The following is a 9567-nucleotide window of genomic DNA, read 5'->3' on the forward strand; positions in this document are numbered from 1 at the left end:
CAGTTCTCTGTCACAGTTGTGGCCCTCTGTCAGTCTCTGCCTTCTCCTCACAGTTCTCTGTCCCAGTTGTGGCCCTCTGTCAGTCTCTGCCTTCTCCTCACAGTTCTCTGTCACAGTTGTGGCCCTCTGTTAGTCTGTACCTTCTCCTCACAGTTCTCTGTCACAGTTGTGGCCCTCTGTCAGTCTCTGCCTTCTCCTCACGGTTCTCTGTCACAGTTGTGTCCCTCTGTCAGTCTCTGCCTTCTCCTCACAGTTCTCTGTCACAGCTGTGGCCCTCTGTCAGTCTCTGCCTACCCCTCACTGCACCCTGGCACAGCTACAGCATTTAGACTTTCATTCCATTTTACATTTTTGGCACTTGACCAACAATAACCCCGTTAGACAGGAGCTCAGTCTTTAACCAAGTCCTATGTCTCACATCACCACAAGCTTCCTAGTCAGATGCCTTTGTCACCAAGCCCCAACAGCATGGAGTCCAGGGACACACTCCCCACCGCCATGTTGTAGAGTGGTAACTCGTAAACATATAGAAATCAACAAATAGAATAACAAATAGGGGCGTAGCTAAAGGCTGATGGGCCCTGGTGCAAAATTTTTTTATATCCAATTACTCTAAGGTGACACCCCCTAAAGTGCCACCGTGTCCAAATGAACTGTCACTACCCCCTTCAAGTACTGCCACTGCCTCCCCTCCTGTATTGTGCCACTGCCTTCACCTCTTGTACTGTGCCGCTGTGTCCCCTCATGTACTATGGTTCTGTGTCCCCTCATAAACTGTGCCGCTGTGTCCCCTCATGTATTATGCCGCTGTGTCCCCTTATGTACTGTGCTGCTGTGTCCCCTCATGTACTGTGCCACTGTGTCCCCTATAATTAATGTACTGTACTGTGTCATTCTGTAATAACTTTCCCAATCTTTGACTCTCCAGCTGAAAAACTACAACTTCCATCAAGAAATGTCAGCAGTACATGATGGGTGTTGTAGTTCAGCAACCTGGAGCTCCACATGCTGCAGACCTACAACTCCCATCATGAACTGTCAAGAGAACAGGAAACGTCTGCGACCCCTATTGCTATGCCACCGATTAGCCATACACAGATCGACCCATCCATAAATGGATCATCCCATTCATACACAGATCACCCATACACAGATCACCCATACACAAATCACCCACACACAGATCAGTCACAATACACTCACCTGTATCCCCTCATGGATGGTGCGGCCCGGGGCACATGGAAGGTAACAGTACTGCACTGTGACCCAGCCTGGGGGAGGGACCTTGGTCCTGCAGACGGCGGCTGGAGTGTCCCGGCATTGAAGTGAGCAGTACAATGTGGCCCCTCCTGGCTCCCTCATTTACAGTTAATCCGCAGCCTACATCCACAGGTCCTGTGTGACCCATGGATGCAAGCAGTTAGGCAACACAAAATAGGGACACAGTTAAGTGGCAAGGGGGGCCAGGTCGGGCTGGCTGTGACCGCTGTAGCTACGCCACTAATAACAGATTAAGCCACTAAATATATACAGTATATACATAATGGACATATTATTAACTATTATTATGCCAGGTTTACACTATGTATGACACCGGCTGTTTTGCAGTACCGGCCAGATGAACTTATTTTCTTTTTAATTGGGATGCGGACACATTTTGGGCGCACTTTACATTGTCTGCTCTGAGTTTTTTGTGGCCGCTATTCAATGAATAGCGGCTGCACAAAACTGACATGTCAGTTTTTGGTGCAGCTGTAAGGAATCCCAACCGGAGTGTATACACTCCGGCCAGGATTCCATAGTAATGAATGTGATAGGTAAATTCATTACATAACGGCCGTGGCTGCAAACCTACAGCTACGGCCGTTGTTTAATTAATTTATACGTAGTGTGAACTTAGCCTTAGGGATGAGGTTAATATTTTGCAGATCAAGACCATGCTTACACACCATTTTTTCAGCTGTTTTTGTAAAAATCCATTTTAATCTAATTGGTTTACAAAATCTACAAATTTTCTAACATTTCTTAAAGGATTTTTTTCTACTTTTTTACAGCTGATTCTTGTACTTAGTTTTTTTTTTTTTTTTATGGGTGTTTTACAGCTACAGAATAGACATTGCTATCATTCCTGGTTACACTTGGCTCCAGAAGGACATGTGATCTCATATAACGCATTTTATTGGCAAAGGAATCGTCAAGGTCAGTCAATACTGTCCATAAGATAGAGCAATGGCTAATCAATAGTATCCAACTAATCAGAAAATGAGGTCAAGGTGAAGGTCAAATTCTGAAAGATTGAGGGCTGCTGTACTCCTAGTATGAAACCACATAGCCGGTGTATTCTGTCTTTCAGACTATATACTGTACCTCTGCCACATATCATATGAAGATAGAAAGATGGAAAATAGACGATGAAAAAATTGCAATTTGATTTATCATCTAGCCGTAAAGTATTAGGTTTTTTTTAATACACTCAAAAAAGTTGTTCTTAATAGATCAGATTTTGAATCTTGTAGAGATGTCTTTTACATAATTAGGAGTGCCATTTTTTATTTGGGATATTTTCCTTTAATTCATTTATTTATTTATTTGTTGTTTATTCTGGTTTTGTTTTTTATATCTTTAGGTCCATCATTTTTTGTTTGTTTTTGTAATGGTTATTTGTTCTTTTCTCAGTTTTTGAACATTTTGCTTTCTCTGGGGTGGACAAATCCTTGTTGGTAGTCAGAAGTTCAGTTTATGAACCTCGCACTATCAATATATTGCCTCCCCTTGTATCTCTCGATTGCACTAATGAAGATCTCACTACTAGGGTCTTTAGTTGCCAGACCTCCACTATCCTTTTATAATGCCATAAATGTCAATGGTAGGAGACCCCTTGAATTAGCCATAAAGGGGATTTTCCCAATTTACCAACTTAAAGGGGTACTCCATAGAATAAAAATATTTTCAAATCAACTGGTGTCAGAAATTTATACAGATTTGTAAATTATTATTTCTATATAAACATCTTGAGCCTTTCAGGTTTTCTATGGGGATTTGCTAACGCTATAAACAGTTCTTGACATGAAAGAGGTGGCAGCAGAGAGCACTGTGTCAGACTGGAAAGAATGCACCTCTACCTGCAGGACATACAGCAGCTGATAAGTCCTGGAAGTTTTTTTTTTTTGTTTTTTTTTAAATAGAAGTAATTTACAAATCTCTATTTACATTTCTGACATCAGTTGATTTGAAAACAAAGGTGGACATTTACTATTGTTGCGTCCCTGGCGTACACCGGGGAGAAAGTGCAGATTCGCCCCTTCTCCCTTGCATACACCTGCCATATTCCCCGCTCACTCGATGGTCACGCCACATCGGATACACCATGATTATGATTTATGGCAGAAATCTATGCCTGCTGAGGAGCAGCAGTATAATTCTATGCCCACTGTACAACAGGCACAGGTCAGGCCGGATTCACACTTGAAGTGTGCGCCTTTTAGTGAATCCGCTGGTCTTCATAAATGTCTCCCAATGATTTTCTCCAGAGTCCCCCTTCAACACCTATCCAAAAAGAGTATTCCTGCTCCGGAGGACCCAGCATATTTCTGGATTACACAAACAGAATAACCCTATCTGTAGGTACATGTAATACCTAATTACTCCTGTGGAGGTGCTACAGGGATATAAAACACTTCAGGTTCATCCATAGATTACACACATATAATGTGCTTTGATCTGCTATGGTTATGTGATCATTCTAACAAAAGGGTAGCCTAACCAGACAAAACTTTTAAAGGGAACCAATCGCGAAAAAAAACATCCATAAAGCTAAGGAAACGTGCTGGTACATCAGCCAGCACGCTTCCTAAACATCCCCCTGTACCCCCCGTGATCCCCTCTATTAGTCAGTATTCGTAATTTGATTAAGTCCCGCGCTGTATGTAAAACTCCATCAAGTAGTCACGGTGGGCAGATTTAGTCATTGTCCTGGGCGGCAGGAAGCGCTTTAATCACGCCCACAATGCTACAGTGTAATATAGCTTCCATATCTTAAGCAATTTCTTATAGTGAAATTTGGTAAATTACAAATAATTTTTCATATTTGCCTCTATCCCTATGAGGACCAGGAATCTGGCCAGTAGTAGGCCAGTAGGTCTATGGCCAGTAGTAGGCCAGTAGGTCTATGAGGACCAGGAATCTGGCCAGTAGTAGGCCAGTAGGTCTATGGCCAGTAGTAGGCCAGTAGGTCTATGGCCAGTAGTAGGCCAGTAGGTCTATGGCCAGTAGTAGAATGTGTCTTTGTATGTAGGAACATATCTGAGTCCATTCATGAGAGACTTTGCTTGCATTTGCCTAGGATGTCATGATGAAATCTCTTTTTTTTATTTAAGTTGCTGTACATGGTAGGTGTGTAAACTGCGTGACAACATGTGATGAGAAATGCTGCTGGCATGTATCCTTTAGTTCTAACTTTATCTGTAAATCAATTGTAAGGGGGTATTCCATTTTTATTTTTTTTTTTTATACAGTGAATTGCAGCGGTAAGGGGTGACATGGCCCTTCTGCTGCTATCTGTGGGTGTGTTGGGAACTATAGGGCTGCTTAAGCCATAGTCTCAGCACAGGTACATATTGCTAGCACTGCTGAATATAATGCTAACAATAATGTGTCTCCCTTGTGTGTGTTCTAATGTACGTTAGCATTAGAATAGACATTACATTAGGGAAAGCTGTGTCAGGAGCACTGCAGCCATGGCACAATGTAGCAGAGTCAGCAGTGATTGACAGTTATTTCTAATTGATCCGTTACAGGATGCTGTCAGACAGCTTCCCCAAGTGTAATGTCTATTCTAATGATAACATGTTAGATAGATAGATAGGAGAGGCTATGTATTGTATAGAGCTGCACGCAGCAGCGATATGTAACTGTGCTGGGATCAGGGCTTGAGCAGCCCTGCAGTTCCTGACAAAGCCATTGGTGTCAGCAGAAGGGCCGTGTAACAGCTTACTGCTGCTGCTCAATGTAAAAAAAAAAATTGTTCTTCAATAACATTATATTGCAAATCCACCCCTTTGAATTGATTTCACAGCATTTCTGTTTTCGGCATGGAATCAACACTGCAGATTTTCAAGGCAAAATAGACAAAACAATAAAATTTTACTAAAGATTTGTTGCAGAATTTGCCTTCACAATTGAGGTCTGACGTAAATTGACATGTTGCAAATCGACACCACATTCTTTTGCAGAGTATTAAAAAGATATATTAAATCTCATTCACATGGCTGGCACTGTAATGCACTGCAGATTCTTCCCACTACAAATTTCTAGCATATCTGATCATCTAATTCTATAATGGAGCAACCAACCAATACACGTTTGAAAAATTGAAAGGCGAGACTTATGCAAAAGAACTTCTGTAAAGAAAACTATAAAAAACAAAGGTTCTTTAGTTTAGATGTTTATTGTAGAAGCCTGGATGGGCTTTTTAGCCTATCGCGGGCTTCACGTTTCAGTGTGGACCTTTGTCAAAATAACATCATGGTCCCTATCAGGGGTTGTGGAAAAAAATGGGGATTTGGGATTTTTGTGTGTTTATACTTGGAAGCTGTGATTTAGGTTCTTGCATAAATACATTCAATAGGAAATCTCTCTTTGAAGTTTAGTTTAATGAATAATCCAATAACACTAACTTATCATATATCATCTCCTATAGAAAAGTTTACTTCAAAGTTGTTGTTTTTTTTTCTTCCTTCCCCAATACTACTTGGTGATAAAAGCTTTTTCTTACTGTGAGGGCACCTTGGCTAATCCCCCTTGTCCCCACCATTCTGCCCCCCTGACAGATGTCTAAGGATCTAAGCGGAGAGGAACAATCACACTTCTTTCAAGTCTAAGTGTCCCCATCTCTGGTTGACAGAGGCCGCGGCAGAGTCGAAATGATTCCCTGTGCTGGCAGCTGAGATCTGCATGCTGTGCCCGGCTCTGGTAAAAGAACCTCATTAACTTGCAATTACCGATTCACTATACGTAATAGGGGGCCCAGTACTCCCACTGCCAAGCAATTCTAAAAAATAAAAACCAGGTCGCCTGCCCTCATCTTTCAGGATAAAAAAAAACCCTTCCCCCCTTTTTCTACCATGGAGGATTTGGGATTAACCTCTTAGCAACTTGAGAATAATATCATTATTGTTGCACGAGTTGAAGCAACATGTTTTGTGGGGACATTTGAAGGGGGTAACGGAGATGGGAAATGTTATAGGGGAAAGTTTTATGGAGTTAGGACACATTTTTAATTTATAGCAGCTTTATATGGGGAGGCCCTAATTACAATTTGGCATCTGCTACCTAAGAAGTGGGCAAATTATTGCTGAAATGCCTTGTATTAATTAGTGCTTTTTTAGTGATATTTTAGTGTGTAGGGCCAGAGGACAACATGTGCGCACCATCCTGCAACATTGAGTCATGCCCATAGCTGAGGCACTGCATGTGTGACCGTATGGGACTGTAGCCTGTAACTCCACACGGTAAGGCTGCATTCACACGTTCCGTGTTCCTCACAGAACACAGACGTGGAATGCATGTAACAGACTCCCCCCCTCTGCCCACCCAGAATCTGTGATCAGATGCTGGGAGTGGGGGAACTGTACAGATATGCGCCGTGCTGTAATGAATCAGCCGCTCAGCGCTTTCATTACAGCACGGCGCATATCTGTACAGTTCCCCCGCTCCCAGCTTCTTATTACAGATGCTGCCCGGGCAGGGAGGAGTCCGTTACAGGCATTCCCTGTCCGTGTTCTGTGCGGAACACGGAACGTGTGAATGTAGCCTAAGAGTTGTTCACACTGAGGAATAGGTGAGGAATTGAAGAGGAATCCACTCTTATTTCAGCTTGAAATTCCTCCCGTAAAATATGTACAGAGGAATGTCCCATTGTGTTCAATGGGATTTCCACTCTGCTGTTCACACTGCAGAATTCCAAAGCAGAATTTTCTGCCACAGATCTGCTTTCCGCACTTGCCAATTCTTTGGGCCGATTCTGCTGGAGAAATCTGCTAATTCTGCTATAGAAATCAATGGGGCTTAAATTCTGCTTGCATTTTGCTTAAATTCCACTTGAATTCTGCTTGCAATCTGCTCAAATTCTGCTCCTATTCTGCCAGAGCTGAACAGACGAGGAATTTCAAGCAGAAAACTTTCCTATTCAATTTGCCTATTCCTCAGTGTGAACCCACCCTATGGCCCCGTTCACACTCCGCCGCGGAATTCCATTGTTCTTGCTCAGCGTGAACGGGGCCTAAGGATGTATTCAGCCCCACACCATGCAACCTCCAAAGCTGTCTCTGCTGTTTACCCCATAGACATGAAAATTTCAGGAAAAAATTAGGAAGCCTTATTTCTATATTTGGTGAAGTAGGTGAACTACAACAATATTTGATGGCTAAGGGCCCTTTTACACAGAAAGATTATCTGACAGATTATTTGCCAGAGATTTGAAGCCAAAACCAGAAACAGACTATAAACATAGATCATGTCATAAAGGAAAGCCTGAGATTTCTCCTCTTTTCAAATCCAGTCCTGGCTTTGGCTTCAAATCTTTGGCAGATAATCTTTCTGTCTAAAAAGGGCCCTAAGGGTCCATTTACACACACATATTATTTGACACATATCTGGCAGATTTTTGCAACCAAAACCAGGAATGGATTTGAAAAGAATGGAAATCTCAGTCTTTCCCTTACAACCTGTTTATAGTCTGTTCCTGGCCTTGGTTGCAAAAATCTGCCAGATAATCTTTGTGTGTAAATAAACCCTAATGGTGCATTTACACAGACAGATTTATCTGACAGATTTTTTAAGCCAAAGCCAGGAATGGATTTGACAAGAGGAGAAATCTCAGTCTCTCCTTTATGACCTGTTGCCTGTTTATAGTCTGGCTTTGGCTTCAAAGATGCGTCAGATAAATCTGTCTGTGTAAACGCACCATTAGTCACTGGGATTGATGGAATTCATTTAACTAATCGATTGCTTGATGTCATATATAGAAGGTCTTGTGGATTACTGGAAAGCCATGGATTGCCTCAACTCCTGGATGTTATAGGGCCATTCCTGTGGATTGGTGGAACTTGTGGATCATATCAGCTGTTCCCTTTTTTATGACATTTCAATACCAAATGAAATGGGAGCCTGGTAGCTGGGTGGTTTGTTCTCCTACCTTGCCACACTGGGGCATAGGTTTGTAGGCATACACACCACCTACTTCCATGTTTACAAGGGTTTCTGTGTAATGTGGTTTCCTCCCCCTGGTTTGAGCTTCATCTGCCACTGGATTTCTATGGATTTTTTGTCACCACTTGCTGCAGTATTTTCTCAATCAGTTGGTGCGGTGTCCTCTGTAAATACTGCTGCCACCCACCTGCTTCTAAGCCACAGCTGAATGCACAGACCTCTCCAATCTCCTTCTCTGATTACCCGACCATCCTAACCCTATCACAACTGACTCCTGCAATGGCTTATTTCTGTATTTCTCTATATTTGTTTATCAGCTTTCCTCTAGCAAAAGTCTTTTTTTTTTCTTTCTCTTTAACAGAGAAAATGAAGAATTGTCAGTTTGCGCTTTTCTTTCTTCATCCCCTTTTTTAATCGCATCCCTCCTCTTCTCATTCCCCAGGCTTTAATCCATCTCTCTCAGTGGGAAGAATTAGCACAGCCATTCTCTGAACTTCCTTAGCATGCTGAACCGCGCAGTGTTCAATGGCCGAGCTTGGCAGGGGTCTTGTCCGACATGCAGACCAACCCTTCTCCCCTGCAGAGAAGGTCAAGGTGCATTGAGAAGCAGAACTCACCCTCTCGGAGGAATAAACCACTTTACAGTGCATAGAAATCCTTCTGTTTCTCCGCAAGGCCTTTGTGTATCTTTATATTGCTCTGAGGAGTATGTCCTTATGATAAATGAGTAGCCATGACATCTTTTACAATATAGACAGTAGCTGCTATTGTGCTGTGATGTGAATGCTTACAGTCTACACCTTCTGCTGTAATTCTTTGTCGGAAGATGTAGAAACCCCTTCCCCCTATGGTCAAATATTTCTGCATAGTATAATATTAGTGCAGAATAGGAGCTGCCTATAGAATGAGATTACTTGTCTCACCAGACTTGCCTATAAACAGGCTCAGATCAGCAAGAGAGCATCTTACTTTTAATATGAAAAGAGGGATAAGCTTGTGATTAAAACATGGCGATTAAAGTAGAAGAAATCAGATCATGTCCTGGATCGGTCTTGTTTTGTTATGTGAGGCTGCCCTTCTATCTGGGAAAAAGCTCCTGCTGGAAATCAGGATGCAGCAAATACAAGATTCCATAAGGTGGGAGAATTTTAGTGTGTGATTTATAAACCACATTGGCATAGCTTTTATAGTGAGGACCGCAAGATTTGCTCTTTATATTATCAGGAGACTGAGCTAATGTTTCCAACATGTTCATGATCACTGGAAGTGTTCATTATACCCCACCCCCTACACCGCCAGAATCTCAGACCTACTATTATATTAGCCGTGTAATGAATAAAGTTAAACTGGTTACCCCAA

This window comes from Dendropsophus ebraccatus, chromosome 14, assembly GCF_027789765.1.
Source record: "Dendropsophus ebraccatus isolate aDenEbr1 chromosome 14, aDenEbr1.pat, whole genome shotgun sequence".
Taxonomy (NCBI): domain Eukaryota; kingdom Metazoa; phylum Chordata; class Amphibia; order Anura; family Hylidae; genus Dendropsophus; species Dendropsophus ebraccatus.